At 43.8% G+C, this 15,483-nt stretch overlaps 1 long non-coding RNA gene across 13 annotated transcripts in view; it reads right to left on the bottom strand.

Annotated features, from left to right (window-relative positions):
* The window catches only part of LOC144291710 (uncharacterized), a 44,452-nt gene that overhangs the window by 28,038 nt on the left and 931 nt on the right, over positions 1-15,483 (bottom strand). For 8 of the 13 annotated variants that reach the window (XR_013359092.1, XR_013359095.1, XR_013359089.1 and 5 more), the window contains exons 3-5: positions 14,687-14,867; positions 13,348-13,583; positions 11,864-11,950 (exon numbers count right to left, since the gene is read on the bottom strand). This is a non-coding gene — a long non-coding RNA (uncharacterized LOC144291710). Of the gene's footprint in view, positions 1-2,306; positions 2,731-8,413; positions 8,487-10,425; positions 10,443-10,973; positions 11,192-11,863; positions 11,951-13,347; positions 13,584-14,686; positions 14,868-15,483 lie in introns of those variants that run through there. The other 5 variants (XR_013359097.1, XR_013359094.1, XR_013359096.1 and 2 more) reach the window with 5 other exon arrangements.

Below are 15,483 nucleotides of genomic sequence, written 5' to 3'. Positions count from 1 at the left end.
TGTGTCTCCAGCAGACTCGGTTTGAATTTTGGCTCTATCTGTTCTTAGTTGGGCGTCCTTGGGCATTTTATCTCATCCCTGAAAGCAAGACCACAATATTTGATCTACAGGATTAAATAAAATAGTGTACATTAGTGTTTCCTGACTGGGACCATCTTGTTCCCCAGGGGACATTCGGCAATGTTGAGAGACCTCCTTGGTTGTCACAGCTGGTGTGTGTGTGTGTGTGTGTGTGTACGGGTGGGTGGGTGGGTGTGCAGCACATGCACTGTGTCTGCTGGATGAGAATTCATTCAACTTCTTGCTCCCAAACCTGCTGACCTATCTTACCTGTACCTCTGAGGCAGACACTACTATTTCCAAACTAAAGCCACCCCTTTCTTCTTTGCCTTTGGAGTCTTGATTTTGCCTGGGTGGAGATGCCTTCATTTTGGGAAGTGGATCCAGCCTTGGTCTGGGGATGACTCTTAAGTCCCAATTTTAGGTAATATGATGTATCAAGAAGTCGTCTTCTGGAGGGCTTCTAGAATATACTTTTCTTTCTTTTAAGGGGGGCGGTTATGAGAGGAGAAACTCTGCCCATCACCAACCCCTGCCTCCTGACTATGAATTAGTCATTTACAGATGTAATGCTTACAGCTTCTGCAGCCATCTTGCAACCATGAGGCAAAGGTGAAGCAAATCACAGGGTTGTTAGTTCTGAGCCCCAGCACCATTGAGGTGCTTAACTGATTATAGTGAATAGCTACCTCCTGACTTATTAAATCTGAGTTTAAATCACAATCCTGGAGGATTTACTGTTATTTGAGCCTGAATGATATTTCTAACCAATAGAACATCTTTCATTTTTGTTCTAGTGAAATACCTCCTGGATCCTATCTCCATCCATTCTCTTCAAGACTCTCCTCTATCATTGTTTTCTTCCTCTCTTCTATATATATATTTAAAACTTTTCTTCCCATTGTTTTTTTTTTTTTCTTACTAAGACATGCTTGAGACTCTCCCACCTTAAAAAAAAATCATTCTCAAAACCCTCCCTGTACTTATTCCTGTCTAGGTACTTCCTTATCTTTCATCTTAACTGTCATAGGAAGTTCCTGGTATTTTGCCTGTACTTGCTGTCTCCTCTTCCACCTCCCATCTGCCTCTCAGCACTGGCAATCTGGATTCCTCTGGAACTTGCCCAGTCACCAAGACTTCCACTTTCCCCTCTCCAATAAATATATCTAAAGTCTTATCTCATCATGCAACACCCTCTCCCTTCCTGGCTTCTGTCACACTGCACTTTTTGTAGGGCTGTCTCCTGCCTCTCCAGCTCACTGTTAGTCTCCTGAATTGAGTCCCTTATTCTGCCCACCTCTTAGGGGGTTGGACAACTATCGTTGGATAGCTCCCAAGAACCTCAGTCTTGACATATCCAAAATTGATTTCAGTATCTCATCTTGAAACCTCCTATCAGTCATTGGTGCCACCTTTTACCTAACTGCCTAAGGCAGACACCTGGGGACCACTGCTGATATCTTTCCTTTGTCACCGTCCTCCAACCATTCATGAATACTGTGAGTCATATTCTCCATACCTCTCTCTGCTTCCCCTCATCTCCTATAGTCTCTCCTTTAGTTAATTTCCCGGAAGTCTTTCCTGGCTTGTTTCCTCATCTCTATCTTGCCCTACTCCAACTCATTCTGCTTTCTAGAGTGCAAATCTGATTGTGTGTGTCACTTTCTTACTTAAAATTCTACGTTGATTTATATGGTATGGTCCAAATTCATTACCATGATTTATGAGGCTCTGTCTTCTAGTCACTTCTTCCCTTATACTCTCTGAGAAAGTATAGGTCTCAGCCTATAGGAGGTTTCTAGAAACTTCCACCTCCAACACCTCTGCCCCACCCCACCCCATCCGAGATGACTCTACTTGTCTCAGAAAACTGCCACCTGATTCTAACACACCTGCCTGGATTAGGAGTCACTCCCATATGCTCCGCCCCTCACCTTGGAGCCCTGAGTCCACAGAATCCAAGTCAATTCTTTGTGTGTCTGTATCCCTATTGAAATGTAAGCTCCATGAGTGTAGGCTTTGCAGTGACTAGTTCACCATTTGTAGATGCTCATTGAATGTTCATGGAGTGACAAGAATACAGGATGAGCAAATCATAATGGACATGTCAAAGGTCCTCCTTTGTACGATGTGAGTGACCTCTGCCTCTGCCAGTGACTTTCCTTCCTTTTCCACATCTCCCTTCCCTGCCCTATTTCCAACCCATCTCCTTCTAAAGTCCACATGCAGTCTCTGCCCACTTTCAAGTTTGTTTGATCTTATCACGTTTCATTTAATCTCAGGACAATTGTGAGGCAGCATTATTACTTTCGTTGCAGAGATAAAGTTGAGAGCGATGAAGTACACTTCCAAAGGTCACACTGCTGAGAGGGTCAGAGTCAGGGTTCACATGCTTTGTCCTTCACACCCTGTGCTCCTCCCACCACAGTAATCTTGGATGGCTGTTTTAGGTGTTTCATTTACAATACTGTTTAGCTGTTCATGAGAATTCATTGTATACTGCTCTCTTGAGTGTTAAGAAAACTGGACTGGTCTTTTTATAACCAGTATGTTCTCAGGAAGTGCTTGTTGGCTGACAATTCCAACTTAGAGTTGCGTGCAGGTTCTGGGCAGAGGGACAGGCAAGAGGAGTGTTCTTTAGGGCTGGTGCCAGTTCTCCATCCTTCATCCCTGCAAGAGGGAAAAATCTCTCATTTCCAATTCCGTTGCCAGCACAAAATGGGAGCATAATAAAGGTTAGTTGTCTTCCCTCTGGCTCTCATGAACTTTGATGAATATCCTTCTAAGAACCCTCCTCCTAAGACATGCTTTCCTGAAATTTGCATGGCCTAGAAACTTAACTTCCAACTTTGTGTTTCTGAAGCTTCGGTCATGGTTAGGTGCTCTGTGTTGGAGCCCTAGGACTTTTGTACAAGGCAAATGGTGGCCCAGTCAGTGTCCAGGGGGCCCTGGAGGAGAACATCTCCAGCATTTGGATTCCACAAGATCCCCTAAGAAACGTAATATGTCTCTGTCATCACTGTATTTCAAGAAAAAGCTACAATTGATTTTCTCCTTAATATTCATGTGTCCATTTATTTACTCATTATATATATATGTATATGTATATATATATTTTTTTTTTCAAAACAATGGCAGGCTTTTCATGATCCACTGGGAAATACAGATCACAAACAATTACAATGACTGGAAGAATTCTGGGGGTGGAGGGTTAGGAAAGCCTCTCTGGGGGAAGTAATGACCTGGCTAAGATCTGGGAGATAAGAAGACGTTATCCAGGTGCAGTGTGGGAAGCCCTATGGCAGGCATTGGAAGGGGACTCAAGAGAGACCCAAGTGTCAGTTTCTGCCTTTCAGAAACTTAAAATTAAGTTCAAAGGGCAAAGCAGCCTCCTATGATATGGTTAAGAAACACTGTTGAGTGGTTGCTGTTAAGTGTCCAAATGGATGAAATAGATTTTAAATTCCAGTAAGGTGAGATCATTGGATTTCTGCAAGCTGGGAAATGGAAGATATTTCAGTGTGATGAAGGGAAGAAGGCTCAGGAGGACAGCATCACCACCTCAGGCTATCTCTTGAGGAAGTGAGTTCCATATCAGTAGAGGTATTCAAGCAGGTCCAGAGGGCCACTTATGGGTAAGGTTAGGTGGTCAGAGGAGGTGACAGAAATTATATACAAGGGAGACCAGTGTACTCTGAATTTCAACTGTTCAAATGCTTCTCATGATTTTTGCTATATTTCAACCTCAACTTTGTTGTTATATAGTAACTGTTTTAATTAAAGAGATATATTTAAAAGGAAGCTAGTACAGATCTACATTTACAATATAAATTGCTCTCACATTTATTAAGCAGAAGTGGCAAGATGTAAAAGCATGGTGGACCCACCACTTGTGTAAAAAGAAAATATATATAATATCACACACACACACACACACACATACACACACACACATACACACACACGTATCACCCATAAACTAGAAAGCATAAAATAAGCTGGTAATGCTGATTACCTCTGGAGAAGGATGCTTGCAGACCAGAGCACACATTACATATTCAAAGAAAAGAAATGAATGAATGAGTGCCCAGGTGACATAGTTGATTGAGCATCTGACTTTTGGTTTTGCCTCAGGTCATGGTCTCAGGATGCCGAGATTGAGCCCATGTCAGGCTCTGCACTCAGCATGGAGTCTGCTTCAGATTCTCCCTTTGCTCCTCCCCCCACCCTCACTCTCTCTCAAATAAGTAAATAAATCTTAAAAAAAAGAAAAGAAAAGAAATGAATAAGAATCATTTTAAAAAGCAATGTCACTTGTGTTGCCATTTTGATGAATGTGGGCTATGTAGCCACAGAAAGAAGATCTGAGTAGTAAACACCAAGAGGCTACCTTTCTTTCTTTCTTTTCCTAGATTTTCTAAAGTTTCTCCAGAGAGCATATACACGTTTTTTTATTTGAAAACTGTGCTAAATGACCCTACTGGATAAGGGAGAACAATGTGGACAGGTATCAGAGGTAGGAGGAAGCAGCAAGAGCTAGTCCATGTACTTAGAGAGTAGGGGTGAGAAAACCATGGCTGTGAAGATAGTTATGATTCAACAGACTTTCAGCCTGATGGGAAAGGTTGGAGCAGGCACTGGGTGAAAAGATTCCAAGCATGGTATTGGAAACCGACTTCAGGGATGCCTGGGTGGCTCAGCAGTTGAGCGTCTGCCTTCAGCTCAGGGTGTGATCCTGGGGTTCTGGGATTGAGTCTTGCATTGGACTCCCCGAATGGAGCCTGCTTCTCCCTCTGCCTATGTCTCTGCTTCTCTCTATGTGTCTCTCATGAATAAATAAAATGTAAAAAAAAAAAAAAAAAGAAAGAAAGAAAAAAGAAAAGAAACTGACTTCGAGGTCCTATGGTGAACAGTTGTGGGGTTGTGAGTGGCTTTGGATAAAGAAGGGGTCTGGGGGCTGAGAGCAGAGTAGTGGGATGGGAATGCGGAGGCTGGAGAAGGTGCAGGGCAAAGAGTCAAAACTGAGCCAAGGTGGTGGTGACAGGGTGCCAAGAAGTTGAGAGGGCCACTGAGTATACAGTCCTGGTGCCACCTTTCAATTTGCCGTTATACACATAACCCAATAGCTGGGCACGGCGGCCCTGGTTGGCACTCAAGGAGGGGGGCTGGGCAGAGTGAGGGAAGGCTTAAGGGTAATCCAGAAATGAAGATGAGAATGTGCAGGGAGGTAGCAGGGGCTTAAGAAGCATCCTGCATTGGAGTGAGCTGGGATTTAGATAATGATGAGGACTGGCGGCCAGTCTGGGGAAGTCCAGCTTGAGTGAGCTTGTGTCCTGACTGTGGAGGTTGTGTGGGTGGTCTTCCCTATGAGCACAGGAAAATGTGGAACGCATGGGGTGCCTGCTGGTCGGCACCTGACAAATGAGGTCACTGTTAATCTGCGCATCACTTAGTCCTTCCTGTTCCAGTGGTAGTGGGCATGACACACTTGAGGAAATACTGGCTGGGGTGAAGGTGGGACAGGAGGGTCTGGAGATCACAGAGCACCAGTAGATGTATGATTTCAGGCAACCAGGGAAAGCCCTAGGGAACTGGAATATTCAAGGTGAAGGAGGGCCTGTGGTTTCTGGAGATGGAGACAGCAAGAGTGAGCACAATCTGGGTCAGGTAGGGCAATGGCTACAATTTGATTTACTGAATAAATGAATGATGCTCCGGTGTGAAGGGTGTGAGCAGCAGAGAGGGTGAGAACATGGTCATCCTTCCTCTTTTTATCATGATGAATGGAAGGGGATCCCATCGAAGTGGAATTTAATAAAATCGACTTGGCCTTCCACCCTGCCCCAGACTATTGGAAATTCCAATTCATACAAGGCATTGCTCTCAGCCTTATTAGTGTCTTTGGAAATAAAGTGAAAGGCTCTTAGAAACCTTGAATTTGAGGTTCCAAAAACATTCTTTTCCATAGTTCTATAAACCTAACCGTGTATTTATCTCTCTGTTTGGGATTCCATCAGAGATGAGTGTTTCATCCTCTGTTCAGGAGAGACAGCAAGAAAACACATTTTCCTTTTTCCTAATTTCTTTTAGAAGGAAATGACATTTGCCTATACAGTTCTATTTTTTCCTTTTGGTTTTTAATTATAAAAAGCTTCTCGCTGCTGATTTATTATATAGGGAAAAAATTGTGTCTTTGAGACCCACTGCACTGTAATTACTTGAGTTAGCACTGCAGGTATCTATGCAGAGGCCAACAGTCAATTTTGACTCAGAATAGATAATACACGGACTGCTATTAAGTTTAATGTAGATTAATGTGAGTTGCTTCCCTTTTCACGTATGTATGCAGGTACCAATAATTAAGATTAATTTCCACTAGATAGAATGGCCTTCATTGTGCACAGTGCCAGAAAATGCTTCTTTAATAGCTGTTAATTGGATATATTTGCTTTGATGGTGAAATCCTGATTAGTCTTGTTACCCTGAAAACTCCCCTTCTTGCTCCTCCCCCCCCAACCCCCGCCCATTCTCTAGGAGAAAAAGAGATTGACGATGCAAAGTCAGAGCTTTGGAGGTGATGAACTCCTTTGCATCACCTAGCCTAAAGCACCCATGCACTCCATCTAAGAGAATCAGCCTCAGCCCTAGGTGCTTCCTCTTACTGAGTGCCTACTAAGTGCTAGGTACTTTATTTCCGTGTATATTTTTAAGGGCAGTGCCATGAGTTGGAAATTACTATCTTGTTTACACAAATGAAAAACTTGTGTTTCCTCCATGTTAGGGCATGTGCGTGCTTCACACACCCCGGAAGTGATAGGATGGGGGATTTCCAGTCTGGTTACTTTCTGACTAAATGCAGAAAGATCTCAAAAATTGCCAAGGGAGGACCATTATCAGCAGCCCTGCTGCTTTTCCATTTTCTTGTTGCTATGAAAGTCTTAGAGCCTACATGGAAATACCATCTCCCCTCTCTTCTCTGTGTCTCTCTTCACTATTATTTCCCTTCCTTCTTGGATTGCCATGGTTCAAGACCAAATAGAGAGAAAACAGAACTCTCAGAGGTGATCAGAAGCACCCAGGCCAAAGCCCTTTTATTTCTTCAACAGGTTTTAAAGACTGGTTTATGTGAGGCAAAGTGAAAGGATGGTAATAGTTCTAGAAATAGGTCTTATTTCTCCTTAGCAATTAACCCCCTCTCCATTTCCCTTCCCCAATGGGAGCTTGCTTCCTTATATATCCGTGTTTTTCACATGGCAGAGGTACTCTTACAAAAAGCAAAACTTCCTGGTAGCAATTACCCGTGACTAGCTTCTTCCGGCTAACTCCAGTGTATTTGGTGGAGGGAGCCCCAGGAGGAGGAGAGGAGGCTCCAAGATGAACTTGACCTCTATTTTGCTTAGGTTTGGTAGAGTCTCTACAAGACCCGAAATGTGATTTGGGGTGCCTAGAGAGAGGTATAATTTTGGGTGCCCAACTTGCTGCTCTCATGTGTCTCCATGGAAGGTGCTCGCCAGGAGAGCTAGGTTGCAATCTTGCTTCTGCCACGGATGAGCTGTGTGATCCTGGTTAGCTTACTCAACTGCTCTGAGCCTTTCCCTTCCTCCTTAGACCACCTGATTCCCAGGGTTTGTTGTTTTGTTTGGTTTGTTTTTTCAGAGGAGAAATGAGATAATGCATGCTAAGCATTGCACTTAATGCAGGATTTGGCACATTTGATGAATATCATTTTTCTTTTCATTTCTGGGGATTGTGGCCTTACTGACATGTTTAAGAAGAAGCAATAAACTTTATCACGTTTTTCCTGGGGGAGCTGAATATATGCTGACACCAGTGGGCAGAAAAAATTCTTGCTAAGTCCCTTCAGGGGAAATCATTCAAATCCTTTTACTCTGTACACTGAGAAAGTTGGGTTCAGTCAGTAGAGTGCCAGTCACATTTTGAATGGGCAATTTGTCATTGTATGGGTCTGTCTCACATATTAGAGCACATTTAGCGTAACCTGCCCTACCACTAATTGCCTACAGTACCCTCAGCTTTGCAACAACTCAGTGTCACACTTCTGAGTACTCCCTGGGAGTTGTTATGCTCCCCAATGCCAGCTGAGACCCCCTGGCTGAGTTCCTGAGATCCTAAAATTCCTCAGTGGCTCCCTGGAGCCCTCTCCAAAGTGTGGGGGCCCCAGAAGCAGGCATGCCTTCCTGGAAACAACCTCTGATGGTCTGAGATCGGCGATGATTGAGGGCTTGAGCTGGAAGTCCCTTGCCCAGGTGCAGGCTTCCAGGACTGGTCTGGCCACCCACCTTCCTTCCCCACTTGCTGGAGGCAAATGCCAGCCTGGCTCTGAAATCCTCACCTGGCATGTCCTGCCCAAGGAACCTTATGGTTGGGAAGAACCACAAATGAAATGTCCTGACCTCCATGTGATACTGTGAATTGAAAGAGGCAATTAAGTCTTGTGTCCCTTCTGCACATGGTCTTAAAGGCTGGCTGGCACCCCCATCCCCCATCCTTTTTTTTTTTTTAAAGATTTTATTTATCTATTCATGAGAGGCACACACACACAGAGAAGCATAGACGTAGGCAGAGGGAGAAGCAGGTTCCATGCAGGAAGCCCAATGCCGGACTCGATCCCTGGACTCCAGAATCATGCCCTGAGCTGAAGGCAGATGCTCAACTATTGAGGCACCCAGGTGCCTCTGCACAGGGTCTTAAAGGTGGGCTGGCTCCTTTGATGAGGAGTTGAAAGTGAAGTTAGAAAAAATATCATTGATATTTATTTAGACAGCAGGACATTATTTGGAGGGTAAGTTAAACAGATTATTTAATAGCTATAAAAGTTGCTAATTGGGGCTAGTTTCTGCTTTCAGAACTCTTTGTAAACTCATTATAGCTGTAAGGTGAATATTTTAGATAGAAGAATAGCCTGGTGTTTGGTAGCCCTGGCTGGGAAGTCCGGCTTGGGTTTCAATGACAGTCTGTCATTTATTAACAGCATGATATCATGTGAATTACTAAATCCCCTAAAGACTCAGTTTCTCCTCTAAAAACAGGGAAAAAGAAACCTATCTTGCAGAAAGTTGCCACGATGAAACTGTGTCTGAAAACAACCTATACAATGCCAGGCATGTGGTAGGTTTGCAATTTAATAATCTTTCCATGATTAGGAAGGAGAATAGTTCATGAAAAGGCAAAAATCTTAAGCCCAGAGAATGGGTTTAAATTAGAGCAAGATGGGCTGAAGTTAGTTCCAGGGAAAAAAATCTTGAATGTATATATTGTTTTACCCCTGGACAAAGAATAGGAGAATATCTGGAATTCTTGGAAATCTTCAAGAACACATGACCTTTTCCAGCAGAATTTGTTCTGCTATCACTTAACCCCACAGAGCGGGAGTTAGTGATTTTCAAACCTCCGACTGTGCAGATGGCTGCATCCTCACCTACCACTGCACATCTGATGGGTGCAGGTATGTGCCAGGCGGGTGGGCTTGGGTCTGGCTGGCCTCTCACTGAGTATGGCTTCACCCCCTCACCCCCCACCCCCGGTCAAGGATGCATTTGCGCAATTTTGCCTGAGTGGATGTGTACAGATCTGACTTTTTATTTTTTTTATTTTTTACTTTTTTAACATTTCTTTTTTTAAAAGATTTTATTTATTTATTCATGAGAGACAGAGAGAGAGAGAGAGAGGCAGAGACACAAGCAGAAGGAGAAGCAGGCTCCATGCAGGGAGCCCGATGTGGGACTCAATCCCGGGTCTCCAGGATCAGGCCCTGGGCATGAAAGCAGGAGTCAAACCGCTGAGCCACCCAGGGATCCCCAGATCTGACTTTTTAAAAGAACCAGTGCAGAGATCCATCTTCCTAAGACAGCCACACTTAAAAGAAGGAATTAGCATATGCTCAAGTTTGGTGGGAGATGCTGGATGCAGAGGTGTGCACACCTAGAGAGAACCCAGCAGCAAAAATGGGCATCCAAGATAGGAACATTTGGAACATGACACATTAGCAAGGAGTGGAAGCTGAGTGGGGCCCATAGGATTAACCTCAGTATGTCGTGAGGAATCATAGGACTGAGCCACTGGGCAGAGCAAAGCATTGGTGACCTACGTGATGACTGTTCTGACTTGAATGACCTGGACAGGCTGTGAGAGCTCAGTGTGGCTTTCTTACAAATGCTCAGTATTGAATTATTGAATTTAATTATGTGATTTTGGAGTTGAGAGACAATGACCTACCTTGAGGAACAGCTGAAGGACAATGACGTACCCTGAGGCCTTGGCATGGATTTTAGCCTGCCCACCTGGGGCTTATGCTGATATCTGGGATTGGTGGTGGCGGTGGCAGGGAACAGCAGCTTCAACCAATTCTGGGGCCGGCGTTGCTGTTAGGGGTAGGGTTTATTGCATTCCATTGTTAAGGGACATTGTTCAGACCCTGGCATTCTGCTTTTGACTAGTATATTTGTGATGGAAGGATGGGTGGATGGAAAGACAGGTAGATGGGGGAAAAGTGGTTAGGAGGAAGGAAGAAGAAAGGAAGAAATGGATGGGAAAACCTGAAGTATAACATTGAATCCGAAGTGTTCTGTGCAGTTCTGGGTTTCACACACTCAAGAATGGAACTTCAGAGACAGAGAAAACCCAGAAAATGACATGGAGCAAGGAGGATTCATAAAAGAACATGAATAAAATAAAGAATTTTTCATTTCACTCAATATGAGCTGGGATGTGCTCAGAGCTAACATCAAAAGACATGCATAAAGCCCACCTTGGCAGTCACAAAGCTCTTGGATTTTAGTTTAATAATCAAAGTACTTCAAAAAGTAGTTTTAACCCAAATTAAAAGGAACATTTCTTTTCATTCTATTAAATTATTATACGGAACATGAGGTGGTTATGGATTGGAATTATTACTGGGACTAATGGATGGGATTTAGATGGAGGCAGGTTAGGGAGGACATTTATTGTTAAAAGACTGTCCAGCAGTAAGGCAGACTTCCTTGCGACATCTTGAGCTCCTCATCCTTGAAAATAAACCGTCAGGCAAGTGGTGAAAGTGGCTCCTGCACTGAGTCAACAGGTGTACCAAAGACCTCTCAATTCTCTTTTGAAATTCTGAGGTCTTACGTTTCTAAAATCGAGAAGAATTTGATGATAATTCTTATGTGGCAGATGCCATTGTAAGTTTTTATGCAGGCTAAAATATAGTGGAATACAGATGTATGGAGTAACGATGGGGAAGAAGAGAAGGAAGAAGACAGGGATGAAAGGATGCCAGCTCACAAGGGCTAAGCCTTGTGCAAAAATTTGCATTGTGTCACTGAGTCCTTGCAATTGCCCCACGAGGTGAAGTGCTTGTGAAGTGCTTTCCTCACTCTTAGATGAGGAAACTGATACTTGGAGAGGTTAGGTACTTGTCTGAGGTGGCACAGTTAATTAGCAGCACAGATGGATTCTTGCCTAGTCTTTCTGAAGCCTGACCCCAAGGTCCTCTTTCCGTCATGCCCTACACCTCCTCAAAGTGCCTGTCTGGAATTTCCCCGGGTGTTGTTGTCTAGCATGGGTCTGGCCTGATGGCCTTGGGTCTGAAGTGGCCCGACCAGCCTTACTTTGTGCCGTTAGCAGAAGGAATGCTTACCTTGCGGCAGGTATTGCGGTTAGTGAATTTATGTGGAAGTAAAAATGCCCTGGAGATTTTCCCGCTTGCTCGGCTGCAACACAGTACAACTCTCTCCCAATTGTCCCGTCAACAAATATATCACCCCCCACCCAAATTGTAATTGAATAACATTCTATCACTTACGGTCTTTCAGTACAGTGTTGTAACTTGGAAATCAGGAAGTAAGATTCTCACTCCAGGTCAGATTTTATTCTTTCCGAGACTCAGTTACTTTAAAGGAAATTTTAAAAGGAAAGGAAAGAAGGAAAAACTACTTCATCTCTAGAGTCTTTCAAATAATATATATATATATAATGATTTATAATCATTATATCAAATATATGTGCATATATGTGTACATATCTGTATATATACATATGTGTATGTGTTTGTACTAATATTTAAATCAACATCTGCTTATCTGTACTTATATCAGCCAAAGTGATATAATTACCCAATAATCCAAAACAGGAAAATGGTTTAAAATAAATTGTTTCGCTTTGGAGTGCATTAGTTAGTGATCCTGTTGCAGAATTACTTAAAATAATAATAAAAAAGTTCTATTTCCTAACAGTACCCTGATTGGTTGGAGTAAGTATATAGCCCAGGAAGACTAAAAGTAATTCACTTGGCTTGAAACAAAACCATTTGTGGAGTGATGGCCAACACCCAAGAGCTGGCCACAGTCACGTGGGCTCTTGAGTGTTAGACAGGTCTGGGTCTGGGTCATGACCCTCCAGTTCCCTGGGTAGGGTAATCTTAGGCAGGTTATTCAACTTGTCCGAGCCTCAGTTTCCCCACTGGAAAGTGGGGAGAAGAGTACCTATCTTGTAAAATTGTCAAGGGTGAGACTGGGGCATATTTTGGGCCTGGCACACGTTGATGCTCCACAAATGGCAGCTGTTATGATCATGCGTGTCCTTACGCTCATCCATACCCTGCCCTCAAGGGCACAGTCACTGTTTCTTCTCTTGGGTTGGCATGCTGCATCAGAGTACCGAGAGGCATTTGCCAACCTTTTGGGTGAGAAGCAAGATTATCTCGACTGTAGAAACAGAGGTCTGAAATGCAGCCTCTGGAAAAGCCATTCCCATTTGCTTTTAACCATGGCACTGAGGGATCAGGAGGTTCCCCCTGCCTCTAAGAATCGGTCCCTGGTCACCAGTGCACCCTCCTCCTGCTGTGGCAGGCACTGTTCTGGGAGTGCCCCACAGGCCAGCACTCCAGCCAGGAGGGGGTTAAAACCAACATTTGCAGATAAAGAGGTAAACATATTTACATTCCTCTCTTCACACTTTATGCATATGTCATGCAGTGAATAGTTTTAGAGGTCTGTTTGTACTATCTCTCCAGAATTTTTACAGTCTGGAGGACACAAAATCTCTATAAAGTGACTTATTGAAATAGAAGCAGATTGGTAAAACCGTTTCCCTCTTATGAACTGTGAAGAATGATCCTCTAAATGAAATCAGGAAGGAACTGGACAGAATCTTGTTTAATGGTCTGACAAAATGAATCACAACGATTCCAGACATCCATCACTGCTAAAAGGGAACCACAAATGATCTGTGAACCACTATATATTGATTACCCATGTAGTACAAGTGTCGGATTTAATGTTCACACACCATAGAGAGGCGGCAGGGACAGATGGTGCCTTAACTCTTCTTTGATAGATTTTAATGGTGAAATATTGATTTCTATCTGGCCAAGGCCTGCTGTTAGGGGCCAAAGTCATTTGTTGGGTATTGCCGGACACCCAGTCGGCCCGGCGTAATCAATCATTTTTGGCAAGGCAGGTGAAAATCCAGAGAGAAGCACCTTGGAACCCAAACTGGAGCGTGATGTGTCTGAGTCCAGCCACCTAGAGAAAGAGAGAGAGAGAGAGAGAGAGAGAGAGAGGACTCTTGGAGATTGTGCTTGTAAAGAATTATTAATGATAAGACATGTTTACTGAGGAGAGTCGCAGCGAATCAGAGCTGACATGAAATAGTCTGGGAGCCTCGTGGAGAAAATGAGCCTCTTGCTAAGAGGGACTATATTTTATTTAAACATCCTTCTAAGGCTGAGAACTCAGGTAATCTGTTGTGTTACAAGCCACTGGCTGTTCTTGCCATCCAGAGAGATAACACTGAGGCGCTAATAGGAACACATCAATCACAATCAGGCTGCAATTCCAGTGGTGTCTCGTCCTCCCAGCTCCTCTTTAAGCTCCTTTAATAATGGTGATAACATAGTTCGGGGGCTGCTGAGAGGGGCTCTCCCCTCTGAGGGTCATATTCATAAAGCGAATAGCTTGCCAAGTCAGCACCCAGGGAAACAGATCTCTGCTGGACTTCCATGCAGGGAGAGAGGGAGGAGCATGGGCGAATGGGGCGGGTTGGAATCCAACAGGAGACTTTTCTGTCATCTGTTGGTCCTCGAGGCTCTGTGATGTCACTCCTATCTCCTAAGAAAGGTGTGTGTGTGTGTGTGTGTGTGTGTGTGTGCATGCTATGTGTAATTATCAAATACCAAGACTCATTTTCTTGGGTAGCTTATAAAATGGTCTTGAAGGCGATTCCCAGTTGGAGCTCTCCACATATTTTGAGCGTAACAACCTCATAGGAATAGGTATATGGCCTCCCAAGGAGATTTTGGGAAGGGGATGTGTGAGGCAGGGTGAGAGGGGGATCCTCTTGACTTCTGCTGCCCTTTGTCAGTCTCTAGCTTCTCACCCCCAAGATCCAACCTGTTTGCTGATCTGACTTCCCCATAGGCTATGAGCTACCTGAGGGTGGCATTTGTGTCTAATTAATTGTTATATCCTCACTACTAACACGTGATCTTGGGACTCACAACATACTCAACTCGTGAATATGGCAGGTGCTTGTACCAAAGGAAGTCACACTGTTTTGCACCTTTGGAGGATCTACATAAATGTGTATTGTGTGTGTCAATATACACATTCACGAAAGCATTACTGACCTTTTAAAGACATGTAACATTATTTGTGTGACTTGACTTCTTTTTACGAGACAGCGTGGCTGAGTGGACGACAGCCTGGATACAAGAGGCAGACTTCCTGCGTTCAAGTCCTGGCCCCACCACTTACTGGAGGATGACTTTGGACAAGTTGCTTGAACTCTTTGTGCCTCAGTTACCTTGTCTATAAAGTGGGGAGAATAATGTACTATGTTATGTTTTAAGGATTCAATGAGTTAGCAGACATGATACATCTATAATGGTACCTGGCATACAGTAAGCATAAATGTTTTTATGTTGTGTGTATATGTATATATATGTGCATGTGTGTATATATATATACACACACACACACACACATAAATATGTAACTTAAACATATGTAGCCATATACCCATGGCAGGCATTAGATTTAGAATCTTCATATAAACAAATACAAATGTATTTTGGAAATATAGGTTTCTAAATGGTTTCTAAATGGTTGGTGTTAGGGCTCCCCACCAATACCGAAGCCTGAGCTGATAGCAGTTAGGTTTAATTTGGTGGTTGTTAGATGGGATGGCAGGCGTTTTGGTTCCGTTTAAATTCGTATACTCTCGAGCTATTTCATACCGGGGCTTCAATGAGTGTCCTTGCCTCAGGGTGTTTATCTCCTAAAACCTGTCGCAAGGCTGTGCATCTGCAACTGAACGAGTGTATATATCCGAGCACACATACAAAGGCGCTGCAGGGCAGGAAGAGCCCAGCTTCGTGGGGCCGCCCCAGCTGTGCACCCTGCCCCCAGATGTGAGAGTGCAGGC

The sequence above is a fragment of the Canis aureus genome, chromosome 20 (assembly GCF_053574225.1).
Source record: "Canis aureus isolate CA01 chromosome 20, VMU_Caureus_v.1.0, whole genome shotgun sequence".
Lineage (NCBI taxonomy): Eukaryota > Metazoa > Chordata > Mammalia > Carnivora > Canidae > Canis > Canis aureus.
The sequence above is the reverse complement of the archived record's forward strand: the minus strand, read 5'-3'. Positions and strand labels throughout refer to the sequence as shown.